Source organism: Manis javanica, chromosome 3 (assembly GCF_040802235.1).
Source record: "Manis javanica isolate MJ-LG chromosome 3, MJ_LKY, whole genome shotgun sequence".
In the NCBI taxonomy this organism is placed as follows: domain Eukaryota; kingdom Metazoa; phylum Chordata; class Mammalia; order Pholidota; family Manidae; genus Manis; species Manis javanica.
In genome coordinates, this window is record NC_133158.1 from 166,138,560 (window position 1) to 166,159,524 (window position 20,965).

General features: G+C 40.9%; 1 pseudogene; it reads left to right on the top strand.

Moving 5' to 3' along the window:
• Positions 1–225: 225 nt before the first annotated feature.
• LOC108394525 (AP-3 complex subunit sigma-1 pseudogene) lies at positions 226–20,833 on the top strand (annotated as a pseudogene).
• The last annotated feature ends 132 nt before the right edge of the window (positions 20,834–20,965 follow it).

Sequence of the window (20,965 nt, forward strand, 5' to 3'; positions counted from 1 at the left end):
GGCTCAGAGATGTTAAGCAGTTGGGTGGCAGTGCCAGAGCCAAACTTTATTAATTTCAGACTCCCCACTCTTTCCTTTTCAGGTCACCTACTCCTGAGACGTTATCGTGTAACCAGCCTTGAAGTTCTCCTATAAAGGTACTTATCGCCTCACCTGGCCTCCCCTTCCATTTAAAATTTTTTCAATTGTTGGAAAATCTGGTAAATAATTAAATGAGCATAACTAATGAGAAAAAAACCATTGTTTAGTCTTGGCCCAAAGTTCAAACGTAAGTGTTGTTGAATGTGGTCATCAATTGGATCTGGTTAGAAAGTCCCCAAAAAGAATGATTTAAAGTAAGGCCTGTGTGCCTGCACTATGGCAGCTGGATATTGATTAAGGATGGCTGGAAGGTACATTTCATATAAAAGCATTTTCCTGTAAACAAATAACATCTGCTGTTACCAGGGTATGCTTGTCATACCTTAGATCTTTTCAAAAAGGCAAATAGCAGATTCCATGATCTCATAGATGACACTTGCATTTAGCACAATTGTACTGGTATGGTGGTTGATTAATACAGGAAGGAGAATATTCTGCAATTATATCATTGCATTCTTAACATCAAGGGGAAGGTATCTCAGTTACTGGGCTCTGTTTGGGCCTCAATTAAGCTCATTTGCCATTGGGTTCCTTTAGGTTTATTTTTCCTCTTTAAAAAGTTTTTTTAAAGATTTAGTTGAGTTGTAATTGACATATAACATAATATCAGTTTTAGCTGCACACAATTATTTGATATTTGTACATTTTGAAAAATGACCACCACAATAATTCTGGTTAACATCCATCACCATACACACTAAGAAACATTTTTTTCTCTTGTGATGAGGCATTTTAAAATTTACTCTCTTAGCAACTTTCAAATATGCAATAAGTGCTATTAACTATAGCCACCACTGTATATTCCATCCCCTGACTTATTTGTTTCATAACTGGAGGTTTGTAACTTTTGACTCCCTTCACTCATTTTGCCCACCTCCACTGCCTGCTTCTGGCAACTGCCAGTCTGATCTCTGTATCTTGAAGTTGTTTTTTTTTTTAAATTTAACAAATAAGTGAGATCAACAGTTATTTGTCTTTGATTTACTTCACTTAGCACAATGCCCTCCAGGTCCATCCATGTTGTCAAAATGGCAATATTTCATTTTTAGTTATGGCTGAATAATACTCAATTATATGTGTGTCTATACATATACATGTATCTATATATATATATATATACCACATCTTCTTTATCCATTCATCCATTGATGGACTCTTAGGTTGTTTCCATGTCTTAGCTATTGTAAATAATACTGTAATGAACATGGGTGTGCATATATCTTTTCTAGTTAGTGTTTTCATTTTCTTCAGGTAAATACCCAGAAGTGGAATTGCTGGATCACATGGTAGTTCTATTTTTAATATTTTGAGGAACCTCCATTTTGTTTTTCCATAGAGGCTGCATCAATTTACAGTCTCATCAACAGTGCGTAAGTGTTCCATATTCTCCACATCTCCACCAACACTTTTTTATCTTGTCTTTCTGGTAACAGCCATTCTAAGAGGTATGAGGTGACAACTCATTATGGTTTTGATTTGCATTTCCCTGATGGTTAGTGATGTTGAACATCTTTTCATGTAGGCTTACATTTAGTTTTTTAATGTAATGATTTTGTTGCGATACAATACCTGTTTGTTGAAAATATCTATCAACATAATTATTGAGGTGCCACTCACTAAAATAATGGAAGAGCATCATACCTTACAGATACTGCTTTTTAAAAGAGTGTGCTTCAGTGATCTTAGGTTCATCTTGTGCCCCTTTCACGTGAAAACCACAAGAGTTTGGGGTCTGCCAGTAAGAATCTTTTCAGCACACTTAATTCATTTCTACAAAGTGGACAGGAGCATTTTTTTCTAGGAAGTGTACTTATTCTCATGGTCGGCCATTGGCACATTTCCTTTGAGCCTGTGTTTTGAGAATTCTATGGTCAAAATGCATTAGGTTTGTTTTATTCTTGATCCCTACCCGCTCCTCCCACCAGTGGCAACTCTGGATACCCCATTCTCCTATGAACTTCACTCACTGTCTAGGGACTCTCCCAGGACTGGGTGGAATTGTTGGAGTAACCTGCAGTGAGCATTCAGCAGGTGGGGGCCAGCTGTTTGTTTAACAAGCAGTAATAAATACCCCCTGTGTGCAAAGCTGGTACTAGATACTCAGTGCATGGAAGAGCAGAGGAGCAAGTTGGAGCACAGGAAAAAAGTCAGAATCCTCTCTGTTCTCAGTTGAATGGGAAACAGAACCCCGATGTTTTAATGCAACCATTTTGTGATTGCTTATTTAACATAGCCATTTTGAAACAAAGAGCATTTCAATGCTGTTTCAAACACCATTAAACTTTCAATGTTTTTACATCTATGTAATGTGCTAAACAGATACCTGCACCCCACCCCCAACTTCCCCACCCATGGAGGTCAGGGCAGGGCACCATCTGGCAAGCAAACCATGTAAAACTAAGAGTGGTGAGTCAGCCGCAGTTGTTCATCTCAAATAGAATTGTTAGTCCAGGATTATTTGTTTGACCCTTGGTTTGCATCTCATGGTCTCTGATTTTTTCTTTGCCATAACAATGCCCATGCTTACATACTTTTAATTGATAAATAGATTTGAATGCTGGAGAATGGAACTTATTTTGTTGTCCACTTTAAATTGCATCAACAGCCACTCCTGTCTTTTGGAGGCTTCCTGATTATACTAGCCTTATTTAATTGAGTCTGCGCTTAGAGGGAAGAGGAGTGGGAGTTCCAGCTATAATTCTGTCCCATATTCCCAGCTCCAGACTGCACTGGAAATCTTCAGTTAGCATTTCTAACAGGTCCTTCAGCTATGTGCATACATTCTACCTCCTGTCATCAGACCCCTTTATAATAACCACTTAAGGGAGAAAGCATAACCTGGTTCTCATAGGTGTCAACACAATACAACACAACACTTTGTTTTCTCGAATTATTTTTAAAAATTAAAATGATACAGAGTAATCAGATGTGGGTTTGTCAAAGCAAGAGATTTGTAAAACATTTTAGACAATTCAGAAATAAAGTAAGAAATTAACATCTCCCATAAAGACGGGAATTAGAGATGGAAGAAGAGTGAGGAAAGTCTATTTTACTAGGGTTTGTAATTTTATTAGTGATTCTACACTTTTGCCAAGGCATTTTTGACTTGCTGTGCTTAATGTCTTATTTCAGGAGAGATAAACATGGTACAAATACAACAAAGGAAGGGATAAAAGAGGGAGGGAGGAGAGAATTTCTCTGCACAAGATGGTGGTGGAAATAGCCAGCCTTAAGTTTCCAAATTGGAATGGTATTGTCATTAGTGCTGATGTGGTTCTTAAATTCTACTTCTGCCTCGTGGTTGATAGTGGAAACTCATCGTCCCAGTGGGGGATGGAGGAGCCAGCAAAGAGGCTGCTCCTAAATCCTACCCCATGTGGCTGGTGGTGAGTTCACATAAGGAAAGAATTTTTATTCTAAATCACTAGTGTTTTAGGACTGAGGTTGCTGGCTACCAGTCTCTCTCTTTTTATCTTCTCTCCACTCCAGCTGCTGCAGCCTTCCTGCTGTTCCTCTAAGTTCCAAGCATGTTTCACTAGGACAGGCTTAATGTGGCTGTGCACAGGCTGTCCTCTGCACAGTGGCCTGGCTGAGGTGCCAGAGAGGTTTGATACGCAGCCTGTAATCTTCCAGCCACCTTCTGAGCAGGCATCTGCCCAGAAGAAGCGGTGCCTTTTTCTGATCCACTGATGGGCGGACATCTGCCCCTGGGCTTTTGCACTCACCACTTCTCTCTGCCTCCCTCTGCCTCAAGTGCTTTCTACCTGACATCCTCACTCCATTGAATACCTGCTCAACATCACCACCTCTCAGAAAACTGTCACCCATAATATCTCAAAAGATAGCCCTGTCCCTCCTGTCACTCTCTGCCTCCTCATTCTGCTGAATTCACTTCATGTTTCACTCTGACATTACAAAATATACGGCATGGTTTACATGTATCCATTTTTTCTCTCCTACTGAAATACAGGCTCTGTGAGGGCAAGGGCTTTGCTGGCTGCACTAGCCACAGAACCTGCTGGCACACAGTAGCCACTTAATAAAACATTTGTAGAGTATTTAAAAAAACATCCTGCCCACAAGGCTTTCTAGCCCAGAGTCAGGCTCCTCTCAGAATATCTGTATTGACCCTCATCAGGCAGAATCTCTAATTAACTGACCTCTACAACTCAGAAAAGCTAAACCAAAAATAGAAAACACAAAGCTGTTGGCTGTGAACCTCAGTGACTAGGCAGTGATTTCTGCACTTCAGAATCAATCAGCTGGAGATCTGAACAGTAAAACAAAAATGAAAAATGATACATGTCACCCCCTCCCACCTCATCCCCACTTGGATGAGCCTTGGGCAACAGGCCTGTTGACTTGGTGGACCAGTAATTTATCTGGAAAGAAACAACATGTAACATGGGCTATTATGATGAGAGAAACTTAACCATGCTTTGATTTGAATTTTAAAGGTCAATTCTAACAAAGTAGTTGCTATCAAACAGAATTCCTCAAATCGCTTCTATTAATAGCATCATTTAGCACCCTTGCAGCTCAGCAGACTGTTTAGATTCTGTCTCACCATGGTTTCACCTTAACTCAGATAACAGAGAATCAAATGTTAATGCTGATAGAGTGCCATAAAGGTATAAAAATTTTACACCCTCTTCGCCTATGGCCTGAGCTTTTAGAACTTAACAGATCCTCTTCCTGAAAGTCTGGTTTGAAAATACCAGGAACTTTGCACATAAATGTCATAAGAGCTTTTAAGCCGGCTGCACACTAATTTTTGGCCCTGTGAGAGCCAAGCATGCAGCTGCAGAGAGAAACTCTGGTTTACACAGAGGCCGCATCCCGGGTCCCAGCACTAACATTTGGGGTGGCCCATCTCACCGGCTTACACGCAGCCCCAAAGCCAACCCCACTAGAGAAAAACGGAGCGGCCCAGGCCCCCGGCAGCTTGGTTGAGGGCCATCTCTCTGCGTCCTCTCCCGACCTGGCAGTTAGTTCCTGTGGGTGCCGAGGGACCTGACAGCTTCCCATGGAGAGTGAGGCTGAAGGCAGAGTCCAGCCAGCACTGGCTGCAGAGACTCAGGAGGAAAACTATCCTGGGAAACATGGGTTTGTGAGAGGTGGAGGACAGTTTGAAATTGGCATCAGTAACTGATGGGTTGAAGTTGCACTCTAAATGCCTTCCAGTTTGTCTAAGGTTGGATTTAATTTTATCTGATTGCTTAAGAAGAAACTCAGGAAACTGAGAAAAGTATAGTCTTGTATTTTCAAGTGGAGTGATTGTCTGTGCATGATGACACAGGAAGATTGCACCTAGTGGTAGTTTCTGGGAAAAGAACAATTTGTGCCATATTTCCTGATCTTTCTGGGGGCGCTGTGGGTGTTGTTCCTACTGTAATGCTTTCTCTTGTTTGCATTCTGCATGTCGTCTTTGGTGACTGAGCCTATAATGAGTCCCGCTTAGTCCTGAGTGCAAAAACTGCATCTGGAAGTCTTTCCTCCCTCCAAGCCTTTCTGCAACCTCAGAGCCTGTCCCAAGAGGACCTCCTCACTGCTAATCCTGCACTCAGGGTGATGCCAGTCACATTTCCACCAGGCCTTTCTCCATGTCATCTGGAAGGGTATTTATATTCTTGGCTTAAATTGCTGGCTGAGAGCTCTCAATCAGAAAGGATTCTCTTTCCAAATGTGTCAGGACTCCTGGGCTTGTTTCTGCACGTGATAAGGAGGGCTTTCCTTTTCTCCCTAGTGAATAGAAACTGCCTGAAATCATGCCTCTGTGATGGCCTATCAGTGGTTCCTAGAGTGAAATGGGAAAGGACAGCCTTTGGAGACCCTTTCGTCATTTTCCTAGCTTCTTCTCTTCCTTCCTAGTGGGCAGCTTTTTAAGTTCAGTTTCCTCATTTCGCAGACGAGGAAACCAGAGCCCAGAGAAGTGACATCTTGTGCAAGGCCACACACAGCTGGGTTTCTGAGTCCCAGCCCTGTGTTTTCTCTGACACTACACACATGGGGTACACTGTGTGAGGTGGCTGAAAGGGCCCTGGCTCTCGAGTTGGATAGGCCTGGGCTTGAAGTCTGCCTTTGTCACAATCCAACTGTGTGAGCTTGGGCAAGTCGTTTAACCTCTCTGTTTTGCAAGGGGAAAACATAATGCTTTCCTGGAGGGTTGTTGTGGGGATGGATGTATAAAAGTGCTAGGCATAGACTAGGTATTGGTAGCTGTTACTGTTATTTCTCAAAGAACAGACCCAGCCATGATATTACAAAAACACTGGCTTAATATGGTACAACTTTCAAGGATGGTTATCTTTAGGTAGAGATCCTTAAAAATGAAAAGCCATTGGGGTATGAAATGATGCACTTCGGTAATGGAGAGACATCTGGGCCCAATCCAGCTCTGTGTAGTGGGATGGGTTAGGTGATAGAGGGCTGGGAGGAAGCCTGTGTGAACAGAACATGAAGGGTGAGGACAGGTGGTGGCACTGCGGGCAGGCGGGCCATCTGAGGGAGGGAGCTGTATCCAGGTGATGCTAGCCAGCTGGACTGATGAGGGACAGAGCACAACACCCAGAAACCTGGAGGATTTGAGATGCATGCTTGGAGGCCCAAGTAGCTGACCTCAGGGTGACCTGTTCAGAGAGTGGGCCCTCAGAACCTGGTCTCATGGTCAGGACCTGGAATGGTTGGACGTGGGGCAGGCCGATGAACCTGACATGAAGACAACAGCTTCTGCCTCTCGGTTTTAAGTCTCACCTGAATAGCTTGTGTATGTTGGTATGTCAGTAGCCATTTATTCTTAGGTGCATAAAAGGGTGGGTTTTTAAAAAGTAGAGAATTCTAGTGAAAAACTGATAAAATTTAAATCATGAGCAATATTCTAAATTCTCTTCTAATCTTCCTCAGTATACCTGCAGATGTTTCACATAATTATAATCCATGTGTGAATTCCATGTTCTGTTTTGTCCTAAATGTAGATATTTCTGTGAATTAACTTAGTACACATCCTTTCCATTTTTAATATTTCTGTAATGTTAAGTCCAGATTATATTATCGCTCTCCATTGGAAGTATTTGGGCTTCTAAGAATTGATCATGAATACTGATTGCACTATAACAAGAATATCTTTGGACATTCTTTTTCCTTTTAGACTGTTTCCTTGTCATAAATTCCCCAAAATGGAATTATGAGACCAAAGATTTGAACAGTTTGGTGGCTCCTGTTACGATTCACAAATTTCTCCTGGAAAAAAAACCCCTGAGATGTTTCTCCTCACTGTTCTGTCCACCCAAATCCCACACAGGTCTCACACCCGTATTCCGCAGGGAGAGTCGTGCCGGGTAAGCTGACTCATGCTGGCCTCAGCCCGAGGCTGCCCTTAGTCCCAGACAGAAGGCAGAGAGGAAACACCGCTGCTCTTCCTGCTTGAAAAGCACAGGCCTGCTGCTGTAGAGGGGAGCCGGATACAGAACTGAACTGGAGAAGGACTTTACAATGTGTAGTATTAGAATTTAGTCTGTTACCAGTCTTTTCATGGTAAAAGACCTTCTTGTTCAGATAGGTGTGGAGCTCTTCAATTCTTCATTCACCAATTGCTCTCCATTTTCTCGTTCCAAAGGAAAGTGATGAGTCAGTCAGTCGCAATTTCTGCTTAGCGCCAACTAGTCCGCAAGCTCCATGAGGGCGGGGACCTGTCTGGCTGTTCTTCCTACACTCTATCCCCAACACCTGGTACAGCTCCTAGCATGCAGTATTTATATATTCATAAATGAATGAATATATTTCTAGAAATAGGAAAATTCCAATAAAAGAGACAACCCAGTTCTTTTACTCAGGGGACTTTCTATCCAAGCAATATCAAGAGTTTTTTTTTAATGGTTAACAGTGACAACACAACTTTTAGCAGATTTAAAGTGGACGTCAGCCATGCTGACATAAAGAAAAATAAATTTCATAAATTCTCTTGTGAAACTCAGTTTAATCAGTCATTTTCAGGGTTACTACAGGATTATTTCTAATTCGACTGGTGCCCTTGTCTGGTTAAGGGCATGAAGATGGATGAGTTAGTGATGTATCCAGGGCTCTATCTCCAAATGGTCTTGCATGAATTAATCATTAGACAACACACAGGGCCCCACCCATACTTTCTTTCCATTTCCCAAATTATGTTTCACAAATCCCCTAATAATTTCTCTTCCAAAAATTCTATTAAAGAGATAACACTATGATATGAATAGGATTTTTTTTCCATTTTCAATTCTGATTGTTGTTAGTGTAAAGGAAAGCTGTTGATTTTCAATATTATTGATTTTTGACATCTAGCCATTTTTTTTTATTGAAGTATAGTTGATATACAATATTATATTGGTTTCAAGTATACAACACAGTGGTTTAACAGTTAGCTATATTATTAAATGCTTTCCCTTAGTTCAGTTACTACCTGTCAACATAGGAAAATGGTATGGAATCATTGACTATATTCTCTATGCTGTACTTTTACCCCCATGAGCAACTTATGTTATGATGGAGATTTTGCGCCTCTTTATCCCCTTCACCTATTTCACCCAACAGCCCCAACCCCTCCCCCATGGGAGCCACCAGTCACTTCTCAGTGTCTGTGAGTCTACTGCTGTTCTGCTTATTTTGTTTTTAGAGCCCACATATAAATGAAATCGTATGGTATTTGTCTTTTTCCACCTTCTAGCCATTTTTTCAAATTCTTTTACTCTAGTATCTTTTTATTGTTGAATCTCTTACGTCTTCTAATTATACTCTATCATTTTGTTGTTGAATCTCTTAGGTCTTCTAATTATACTCTATCATTTGCTATCATTCTTTTAATGCACTGCTAGATTTACTTTGCTAATGTTTTACTTAGACTTCTTCATAAGGGAAATTGTTCTACTTTTTGCATTGTGTATTTTGTAGTAGGTTTTGGTATTAAAGATATGGTAAAATCATGCAGTGTACTGAAGTACTTTCAGTCTTTCTCCATGGTCTGGAGTCCTTTGAGAAGCATGGGAATATCATATAGTACTTATTCCAGAACTGTTAATATTTTAAGACATTAGGAAATGTGTCAACATAATCTAGAATATTACCATATTAAAGGTTGAAAGGTATGTGATTATGGCAAACGATTTTTAAAAATTGATAAAGCAGGTTTTCTAATAATTCCAAATATAATAGGAACAGAAGGAAACTACCTAAACCAGCTAAAGACTGTGAATTACAATTGGCAACATCATATTACTGAGTGAAAAATGAAAGCTATCACTACTAAAATCAGGGACAATGCTGGGATGTCCACATTTGCTACTATTCAGTGTTTTTTCTTTGGTATTTTTTTTATTGAAGTATAGTTGATATACACATTATTCAATATTTTTTAAAAGTTTTAACTAATAAGATTCTTTCTCCATAAATTTAACAGGTAATATAATTAATGAAAAAGAGGATAAACTTTTTTACAGCCATGTGACTGTATACCTAGAAAATGTAAGACAATTAGAAAGCAATTCGAATGATTAGGGATTTTTAACTCAATTGCTGACTATTAGATAAATAAGCCCAAATCATTAATTTCTTTTGTATTAGCAATTGCCTGTTAGGTGTGGGAAAAAAATATCCCATTCACAATAGTAACAAAAATTATAAAATAACTTAGAACAGATTCAATGATAAAGGTACAAGAATTACATTTTTAAAAACTCAAATCTCAATTTTGTATTTTAGTAGCTGTGTAAACTTGGCTGTTTCTTTAAATTTGCTAATCCTTAATTTTCTTATCTATGTAAGTGTATAAAGTGCTTACAGAGCACCTGGCATATAAAAATATCTCAGTAAATGCTACCTCTTGTTACTCCTATTATAATTGTTTCTCACATTATGTGATAATAAATCCCTGATTAAAGAGCTGAAATTAAAACATAAAACAATAAAAAACAGAAGGAAATACAAAAATATTTGTATAATCTCAGTTTGGGGGAGACTTAGCCTGGAGCAGAACAGGAAACCCAGCAGCTGTAAAATAAAAATCTGATGAGTTAAACAACATAAAAATTAGAAACTTTTGCCTAGCAAATGATAGTAATCAAAGCCAATATAGGATAGACAAGAAATTAATATCTTTAAAATACAAAGAACTACAATTTGATAAAATAGAAAAAGAAAAATGGGCAAAGGCTATGAATAATCAGTTCACAAATAAAGACCTTCATATAGCTGACAAATGTATCCAAGGATGTGCTACTATACTAGGTTAGGAAATGCAAATTACAATAGTAGTAGCTGTCTTTTTAAAAATCCACTGGACTGACAACAATTCATAAAGTTATTGATTTATAGGACTGAATAACATACAGCTCTGGCTGGACAATAAAGTAATAGGTGATTCTTAGAATTGCTAAGCAAAATGCATCTGCTACAGTTCTTAAAAAAGTTAAATCAGTTGGTTAATCAATTAAAATTAAACATGGACAGACCTTAGATCCAGCAATCCCAGTTTTCAAAGTCTGGCCTAAAGAAATACAAGTGCCCAATAATTAAAGGACAGGTGTATAAGGAAATTTGTTCACCGTTTATTTGTAGACCAACCCTGCCAAAAAACCAAAAACCAAAAACAAACCCTGAAGATAATCTAAAGAATTCTTTAATAATAAAATTGACCTGGAGTAACAAAAGCAAGTTCCTGAATAATGACATAATAACTTACATTTATTGAGTACTTACCATGTGCTAAGCCATTTAAACGCCTTATCTTGATTAAACATTGTTGCCAGGGTTCTGTCTCCTTATAAGCTTACTACTATTGTAATTTGCATTTCCTGTCCTAGTGTAGTTGAGCATCTTTTTATACATTTACCAGCTATATGAAGGCCTTCATGTGTGAACTGAGCATTCATATCCTTTGCCCATATTTCTTTTTCTTATCAGTTCTCCCTCACCCTCCTTCCTGGTGTTTGGTGCATTTTGACTCTCCGCACTCTGTTTTATTGGACTTGTCTTCCAGAAATGATTGTCCATTGCTGATTTCCAACCCTGTTATCTTTGCTGTTTTAATTTTATTTCCCCTTGCCTCTTTAAAAATTATCTATAAAGTGATGGCCTTTAGAACAACAGGAGGAAAATGTGAATGTTTGGTCTACTCTCTTGAAACAGAAGCCTTTAATTTCATGTTATTAAAGAAGAAATAGAGGAAAAACTGCTGTACATGCATGTACTGATATATGTAGACTTGTATGAGTCCAAAGGAAAGTATAAAGGGTACACATGAGAGTTAACATTTATTTTATTTGACACCTATACAATCTATTTTCCTTGAGTGGAAGGCTCTAATAATTTTGTAAATAATATTATTTCACATTAAAACTGTGGATATGACCAGAGTCAAGGTACCGTCTCTGTTAACCATCATATTATTTGTCACTGTTGAATTACTTACTCACAAAGAAGGCAAAATCCTATAACAGCCAAAACAAATAATCTTAATTAAGGCCCCCAAGTCAAAGAAAGACTTTTAAAAGCCCAACAGCTGGGATTAACTCACATTGTTTCAGAATTTAAGAGCACCATTCCTCAGATTTGTATTTTAAATCCAAAGGACGTTTATAGATGAATAGTTATAGGTAAAAGGAAATTACATTTAAGAACACCTTGTGACATGATCTGAGATTGTAAGGAGATTTTTTTAAAACTACCTTAGACTTCTTAACATATATACATTCGTAAAATTATTTTCTTTGCTTGTTCGCTGGTCAGAGTGGAGTACGCCTCATTAAAAGTCAACGGAACAGACGGGCGGGTGGGGAAGGATCGCCGGCGAGATCGCAGGCGAGGCTCGCGCGCCCGCCCCCGCGCTGGCCCCCAGCGCCCACCAGGTTGTCCCGGCTCAGCCGTGTCAAGGCGATCCTCATCTTCCACAACCACGGGAAGCCGCGGCTCTCCAAGTTCTACCAGCCGTGCAGTGGAAGATACACAACAGCAAATCATCAGGGAGACATTCCGTTTGGTATCTAAGAGAGATGAAAATATTTGTGATTTCCTAGAAGGAGGATTATTAATAGGATCAACAACAAACTAATACATAAACATTATGCAACACTATATTGTCTTTTGTGTGGATTCTTTAGAAAGTGAACTTGGCATTTTAGATCTAATTCAAGTATTTGTGGAAACATAGGCAAGTGTTTTGAAAATGTCTGTGAACTGGATTTAATTTTTCATGTAGACAAGGTTCATAATATTCTTGCAGAAATGGTGATGGGGGGAATGGTGTTGGAGACCAACATGAATGAGATTGTTACACAAATTGACACACAAAATAAACTGGAGAAATCTGAGGCTGACTTAGTGGGAGCTCCAGCCCATGCTGTATCAGCTATAAAGAATATGCATCTTCCTGAGATCTCAAGAAATATTAACATTGGTGACATCAGTATAAAAGTGCCAAACCTGCCCTCTTTTAAATAACAAATTAAAAAGGCCATTCCCAGATAAAATCCAGGGAAAATAGTCATCTAAGTTTACTATGCAGTTGTTTACCAAAAATAGAGGAAGAGAGTCTTAACTTTTGCTCTTGGGTTTAAGTCAAGGTACTGTCAGAAGTTGTGTAAAATTAATGTGGAAGTTCAGTGTTGCTTTTCTTGCTCAGTGACTTTAAAGAAATAGTGTGATTTTCTTTCTTTTTTAAACTGCATTCCTGTGCTCACCTAAGGCATGCCTCTCTATATTGGCTACTGAAGTGTTTCAAAAAGTGTTTGAGACATTTCTTTAAATTATTTACAACCCAAAATGTTGGTGTTTTGTATGGATCCACAAGTGCAGCATTCCTTAATTCTTTGTTATTTGTCAGAATTGTTATTTAAGGAACCAAGTATGTATTGCATGAAAACATGACATTTTTCTCTTAGTTTAAACTCCAAGATAACTGGACTTCTAAAACATCTTTCTGTTTGCCTGATACCTACTTTAGCAATAATTTTTTTACAACCCTCTGACTCAACAAAGTAAATAAAAGTATATTTTATCACTGTCAAAAAAGAAAAAGTCAATGGAACAGCATGCTCCATTATCAGTGCACTAAACCACAGGATTAACGAATATTCTAGCAAAAGCAATCACATTAATGTCCCTGCGGAGCTGTGGTCTAAAACAATAAACTTAACCATAATGATTTAGTATCCATTAATCAAATAACTTAATTCCCCCATCTACTGTTTCTAGTATATTTAAAATCCCCTCGTAATAAAAAGGAGGAAAAGGGGGAAATATTTTATTTAAACCAGATAAGTTTGGAAAAAGAATAAACCCAGAGGAATGTAAACAATTTGCATTATTTGGCAACTCATGATTCTGGCAAAATCATATGCAGAGTTAATCAGCTGGATTGACTCTACTGGTAACCACATTCTGTAGTTGGAGGGGATAGCAGGGATTTAGAACCAAAATGATTGCCTGGAAAGACCATCAGGGGCAGGAGACAAATGGCAGTGAGGGGAATTTTTTTTCCATTCATTCACCAAACATAATTAAGTACCTCCTTTTTACCATTGTTAGGTGCTTTTCAAAAATGATCTTATTTAATCCTCTCACTAAGCCTTACAAATGAAGAACTCAGACGAGAAGGAGAGACAGGAACTGGAACCAAGTAACTCAGCCAGTAAATGGGAGAGCAGTTTCCCAGAGTGATCAGACAAAGCCAGGACTCTTCTCTTCTATCACATTGTGTGTGGACTATTGTCTACACCTGAAAGTATTTGTTTACTCTCCATATTCCTTCCTAGAGAGTAAGCTTCTTGAGGGCAGAAGCTGTATCACCCTTCTGGATCCTTCGTTGGATCCATATTTTAGGGATTCCTCTGTTGGAATCAGGGCACTTCCTGTTCTGTTTATTTCCCATTTGGTGCAACCTGCTAAGAATTTATTCCTTTCACTTCAGCCAGGCCTCTGGTCCCCTTTCTTGCATTCTTTGATGCCTTTCCCTCAAAACCATTTTCCATGCAGTAGCCAAAGTGATCTTTTATAGTGGGTCACATCATTCTGATCTTAGAATAAAATCCAAAACCTCACCAATGGCCTCTGCGGCCCCATTATGAGCTTTGCCCACATCCGTCCTGAGCTCTCCAGCCTCACTCCTGCACCCTGCTACTCTGACTCTTCTCCCCTTTTCCTGTTACTCTAAGCTTGGCTCCACTTCAGAGCCTTTGCATAGTTATTTCCTTTTCTCTGTTTTCTTAAATTCTTCTTGAGAAATACATGCACGAGGCAGTACCTATAAGGATGTTTGTTTCAGCATCGGTTTGTAATATAACAATTGAAAACAAGCTAACATCCCACATGTCTTGCCAATGGGTTTCAGCCCCGGGCAAGTTTGCTATGGATTCAATGTGACCAAAGAAACTGGTTACACCCAAGTTTATTTCCAGGTGGCAGGTCAGTCACTAAAATCCCAATCACTCAGAGTGAGTCTGCAGGCAGCAAGCCAGTCTCTGCCTCTGGGCCTCTCTGTCCACACAGCCGTCCCACACAGCCATCCTCTGGGCCTCTGTCCTCAGCGCTGCCACCACTCCAGCCTCTCTGCTCTGCTCTCCTGCAGCCTTGCAGCCATGCCACTCTGTCACCCAGAGCACTGGGTGGAGCTCTTTATATAGAGTCAACAGCCATGTATTGCCCATAGGTGTGCAGTGAGCTAGTCAAACAGGGCCAGGTGAGAATCCTGGCCACAGGAACTCTCATTTTATCCACACCACATTAGTAGGAGGGGCCTATGCACTATGCTGCATATCCTCTGTGCATCAGAATATTGCACAACAGTTAAAAACATTAAGATTTGCACTGATAGGAGAACAAATTAGCACAGCACACCCATGGGAGACAATTCAGCAATATCTATCAAAATTAGCAATTCACGTACTGTTCAGTATGCAATTTCCCTTTTGGGAATTCATCCTTCAGGCATATTTCCACACATGGAAAGAGACAGGTAGATAGTTCTTGTAGCACTGATTTAAACAGGAAACACTGAAAATGACCCAAGACTCCACAAACAGGAGCCTGGTTAAGTTATGGTATAGCCATTCAAAGGAACGGTAAGTACCTCGGCACGGAAAAAAAAATGAAGATGGTTTTTATGTACTGATGTCTCCAGATAGGGAGAGGCATTTCAGGGTGCAGAACCGTCTATAAGATATGCATAAAATGTGGATAAAATGAGAGGGAAATAACCTATATTCGTATTTGCTTGAAATGTACGAAGAACAACTAGCTGTAATAACTTATGAAACTGCTGTGGGTGTGGTGTAGATGAGAGAAGAATGGGGAGGCAAACTTGTGACTGTACATCTTGTACTTTTTGTATTTATGTGAATATATTATACACCAGCCCCATATACACACAGGAGGAAGAGGTGGAGCTACATATTCTGACATGAAAAGGTCTGCAAGACGTTTTATCAAGAAAAACAAGCACTTTGCAGGACAACATGCACACACACATCTGGGTTTAGAAACACAAGGGAGGGGTGGTTGGGAAGAGGGTCCAGAGGGGCCTGAGATTAGGGGATCGGCTGGCCCTGGGGTACTTCCGCTTTAGCTGTATGGTTCAATTTTTTTTTCAAGAAAAATGTAGTATGTATTACTTGTTAATTAATTATAAATAAAGGACGGAAAAAGATTTCTGGGGTGTAGTAGTGCTGAGTGAAGACAAGATGAAGGGCAGGTTCTGGAAGTAGGTGACTAAAATGTAGTCTAGGTGAGGTTGGAGTTGAGAAAGTACCAGAAATGTTCAGCCAGCTATTGGAAAGCCTGTGTGAGGCTGGGAACTGGAGTGAGGAACCATGGGGCAGCTGCGAAGGCTCTGAAGAAGGAGGAAGAACCTCTAAAAGTCTTCATCGGGAGAGGCAGCTCCATGACTTCCAGGAGGCCATGGCTGGAGTTTCTAGAGCTGAATGACAGAGGAATCTAGGGAGAGAGGGTTTTATCTGATGGTGGGCAGGTCTAGGCCTGTGCTGACTAGTAGAGTGGCCACTGGCCATGTGTGGCTGCAGAGCACTTGAAACGTGGCTGGTGCCATGGAGGAAATGATTCTTTCATTTTATTTTAATTAATTTAAATTTAACTTGCCACATTTGTATCATATTGAAGAGCATAGAAGTAGGCTGAAGCTTGTGTGAGGAACTGGTTTTGAGGGTTTGTGGTGTCAAATGATAAGTGGTCTGCACTAGAAATGGCCAAGGGTGGTGCAGCGACCTTAGGAGAGGGCCTGGACCCCACTGATGCAGAAGAAGAAAAAAATGCTCTGGGAAAAGACTGAGTATATAAAAAGGCAAAGAGTGTTCATGTGAACAGGGATCTAACATTTTCATCATTGCAGGAAGTTCTGTTGGGCAATGAGAAAAGCCCTCTCTCTAGCCACATGCTGCTCTTGAGCCCCTAAAATGTGGCTAATCCGAAATAAGATGTGCTGTGGGTGTAAATACACACTGGATTGCAGACTAAGTCAAAAAGAAGAATGTAAGATATTAATGATTTCTAATATTGATTACATGTTGAAATGATAATAGTTTGGATATACTGTGTTAAATAAAAATATTTAAAGTATTTACAACTGCTTCTACTTTTTAAAACAATGTAGCTCATAGAGAGTTTTAAATTACTAGAGCTAAATATTTAGCTTTCATTATATTTCTATTGGACATAGTCGACCTAAAAAATGCAGCAAAAAGGTTGAGAGTAGGATGAGGGCAGAGCAGGGCTGAGGATTATGGGGATGAGAGGCATTTTGGAAGTAATGGCTTCACTTGGGTACATTTTGGTCGTGGATGGTGTCTGATCTTATCTCAGTTTGATGGGGAGGGCTGGGGTCCCAGGTGTGGGGGCCCGGCCTATGGCCGAGGCTGAGCCCCACTCTAGCTGAACAACGCCGTAAAGATGGCACCCATTTCCTGCTCACCACCCTTTCCCCTCTTCCCTGTTGGGGATTGGCCCAGCAGACTTCCGTACCCGTGCACAGCTCGTGCTGCCCGCTTAGAGTGGCGCATGACACCTATCCGCTTAAAGGTCACGCATGATACTGTCCTGGACTGGTTGGGTGACTGAATATAAGGGAGCCCGCCGGGAGGGAGAAAAGCTTCCCGACAACTGCTGTAACCGCCGTGAGAGATTAGAGAATAAAGCCTAGAGAAGAATCAAGACCTTGGGCGTGTTGCTTCAGTCCCTGAAGGGTCGCTACAAGTGGTGCCGAACCCCGGGAATCGTTAAACCTCGTCGCGACCTGATCCGCTGACCCTGGCGCCTGCCGATGAAGTAGAGCTTGTAACTCTTCAGGAATGTCGCTGGACGCCGTTCGGTTGGCTGGCCAGACCGGGAGAGGGAATTGAGGAGGGTGAGTGGATCGGCGAGTAAACTGAAAGTATACGTGGCAGGGCAGACGGCAGGCAGTTGCGGTGGGTGTTTATGTGTAGTGTGTGTGTCCTGTTAGTGTTTGTGACATTGTTTATTATAATATATGGAATGAGGAGGCGCCAGTGAAGGTTCGCAGAGCGGCGACGAAATCAAAAGGTTCGCAGAGTGGCGACGAAATCAAAAGGTTCGCAGAGTGGCGACGAAATCAAAAGGTTCGCTGAGTGGCGACGAAATCAAAAGGTTCGCAGAGTGGCGACGAAATCAAAAGGTTCGCGGAATTAGCGATGTAGTCCATCTAAATCATAACTAGGATACTTCCCCCTTTAGAGAGAGGATGGGGACGGAGGACCAGGATTGGGTTTTTCTTCGGGGCCACTGAGGGAAAACAGCCTAAAAAGGCCTGTGTGGGTACCTCAGTGGCCCCTCACCAAAGAAAAGAAGGAAGCAGCCCACACTTTAGTACAAGAACAGATAGCAGCTGGTCACCTCCAGCCCTCTACCTCGCCATGGAACACACCTATTTTTGTAATTAGGAAAAAGTATCAAAGACTGTTTCTTCTCCATCCCGCTTCACCCCAGAGACTGTCAAAGGTTTACTGCCACAGGGCATGGCTAATAGCCCCACCATGTGTATGTAAAGAAGGCCTTACAAACTGTCAGGAAACAGTTTCCCCTGATAATCATCTATCATTATATGGATGACATCCTTTTGTGTCATGAGAGCAGCAGGGAGCTAGAGACAACCCTCAGGGTCAGAGTATGGTGGAACGCACTCACCTCACCCTCAAGAATGCCTTATATAAACAAAAAGGGGGAATAGGAGAAGACTTTAGATCCCCCTGAGACAAATTAAACATCATATTATTCATTTTAAACTTTTTAACATTGGACAAAAATGGCCGCAGTACAGCAGAGTGGCACGGCCAACAATCCAATCCAAAACACATGCCTAAAGTTTTGTGGAAGGATGTGTTGGAAGGAACATGGAAAGGCCCGGACCCAGTGATAATCTGGACCCGAGGCTCAGTTTGTGTTTTTCCACAGGACCAGCAGAACCCCGTTTGGGTGCCTGAACGTCTGATACGCAGAGTGGAAAACCCCAGAGCGGAGGTACAAGATGATCGCACTGCTTCTGCTCCTGCCCTGGATCCTACAGCAGGCAACGGCGGAGCCGAGCTGCAGCTGCAGCCACTGCCGCGCTGACTATCACCATTCCTACGGCAGAGACGCTGAATGGTCTGTCCCAGGCCACTGCCTCGGCAATGACAACGCAGAACATCATCAACGGCCATTTTAAGAATGGGATGGCCTTGGTCAACCAACGCATGAACCTTCTTCAAGAACAATTTGACCTCTTGGGGGAGGTTTTGTCTGTGGGCTGCGTATATGAGGGTGTATTACTGGTATTCCTTCTCATAATTATTCTAAAGCTGCCAACTTGTCCAGACAGTTAGGCAAGATGTTAAACGCCACCAAAGCCTGGTCAGGTGTAGGTGTCATAGGAATATTGCTAATTGTGGGCCTCTCCTGCTTGGGAGGAAAGTCTGTTACAAAAACAGCAACGGGGAGAACAGAAGGTCCTGTTGCAGGCCATGGCAGCGCTAAAGGAAGGCATCTCCCCTAGAGTATGGCTTAATATGCTGGATCAGTAGTCAAGGACGGGTAAGATCGGGAGCTGCGCATATCAACCTAAGACAGGGCGCAGACCTAAGCTGTCTGTTGCCTGAGGACGGGTAAGAATGCCGCAGACTCCGGACGACCTAAGACAGGCATGATCCCGACAGCACTTTGGTTATAAAACAATAAAGGGGGAGATGTGGGGGCCCGACCTATGGCCGACGCTGAGCCCCACTCTAGCTGAACAACGCCGTAAAGATGGCGCCCATTTCCTGCTCACCACCCTTTCCCCTCTTCCCTGTTGGGGATTGGCCCAGCAGACTTCCATACCCGTGCACAGCTCGTGCTGCCCGCTTAGAGTGGCGCATGACACCTATCCGCTTAAAGGTCACGCATGATACTGTCCCGGATTGGTTGGGTGACTGAATATAAGGGAGCCCGCCGGGAGGGAGAAAAGCTTCCCGACAACTGCTGTAACTACCGTGAGAAATTAGAGAATAAAGCCTAGAGAAGAATCAAGACCTTGGGCGTGTTGCTTCGGTCCCTGAAGGGTCGCGACACCAGGATGGTATGAGCCTGAGTAGACGGGGTGAGGATATCAAGGGCCTTGTTTATGGGGATAGTTCAGGACTTACCCAGATACTCTTCCCCATTAAAATGTCTTCCCATCTGGTCTTAAGGTGGCTGATCATACCTCAATATTTGATCCCTTAATATAGTACAGTTTGCCCTGATTAAGACCAGTCCTACTCTTAAACATGTGAAAAGAGGCTCAATTCACTCATGTTAAGGGAAACACAAAGCAAAACACAAGGATATACTATTTTTTCACCTAGCAGATTGGCCAGGATAAAAAATAATTAAGTACAAACTGTATGAACAAGGTACAGAAAACAGGGTGGTGGGAATTTAATTAGTACACCTCCATAAAAGAGAAACTGACAGTGTCTATCAGAACTTTAATTGTGGATATCCTCTGACTTAATCCTAGTGTTTAGCTGACAGATATACACAGTGAAAAATGAAGTATGTAAAAGAGTATTCATTGCAATAGTGTTTTATAAAAGAAAAAATTGGAAATAACCTAAATGTCCATTAATAGAGAATGAATTATAATTTCAATAGAGTCATAAAGTAGTGATGTAACTTCAATAGCAGACAGCCACTAAAAATAATAAGGCAGATCTATATATACAGAGAAGGATCTCCAAGATAATTGTTAAGGTACAAAAAAGAAAAGCATGGGAATGTAATGTATAACATGGTGAACTCTTGTTAATAGACCATACTGCATATTTGCAAATAGCTGGGAGAGTAGATCTTCAAAATTCTCATCTTAAGAAAAAAAATGTGTAACTGTGTATGGTGAGGGGTGTTAACTGGACTTACTGTGGTGATCATTTTGCAATACATATAAAAATCAAAGCATTACGTTGAACACCTGAAACTAATACAAATATTATGTCAATTGTACCTTAAAAACTGAAACAATAAATAATTTTTGGAAAGCAAAGTGATAACAGTTTTTTTAGCACACTGCTATTTCTGTGGTGGAAAAACTCGATGTATTTGCTCAGTTATATATTTAGAAATGTACAGATACTTTTTGAGGGTTGTATAAGAAATTAGTAACAGTTGTGGCCTGCAAAGAAAGGAACTGTGAATTGTAGGGAGAAGGGAGACCTTACCTTTCACAGTACACTATTTTGTACCTTTAGAATTTTTATGATATATCTATATTACCACTGAATAAAACTAAATGGAATATCTAACAGCTTCTATTTAAGTGTGGAATTTCTTCTGACCA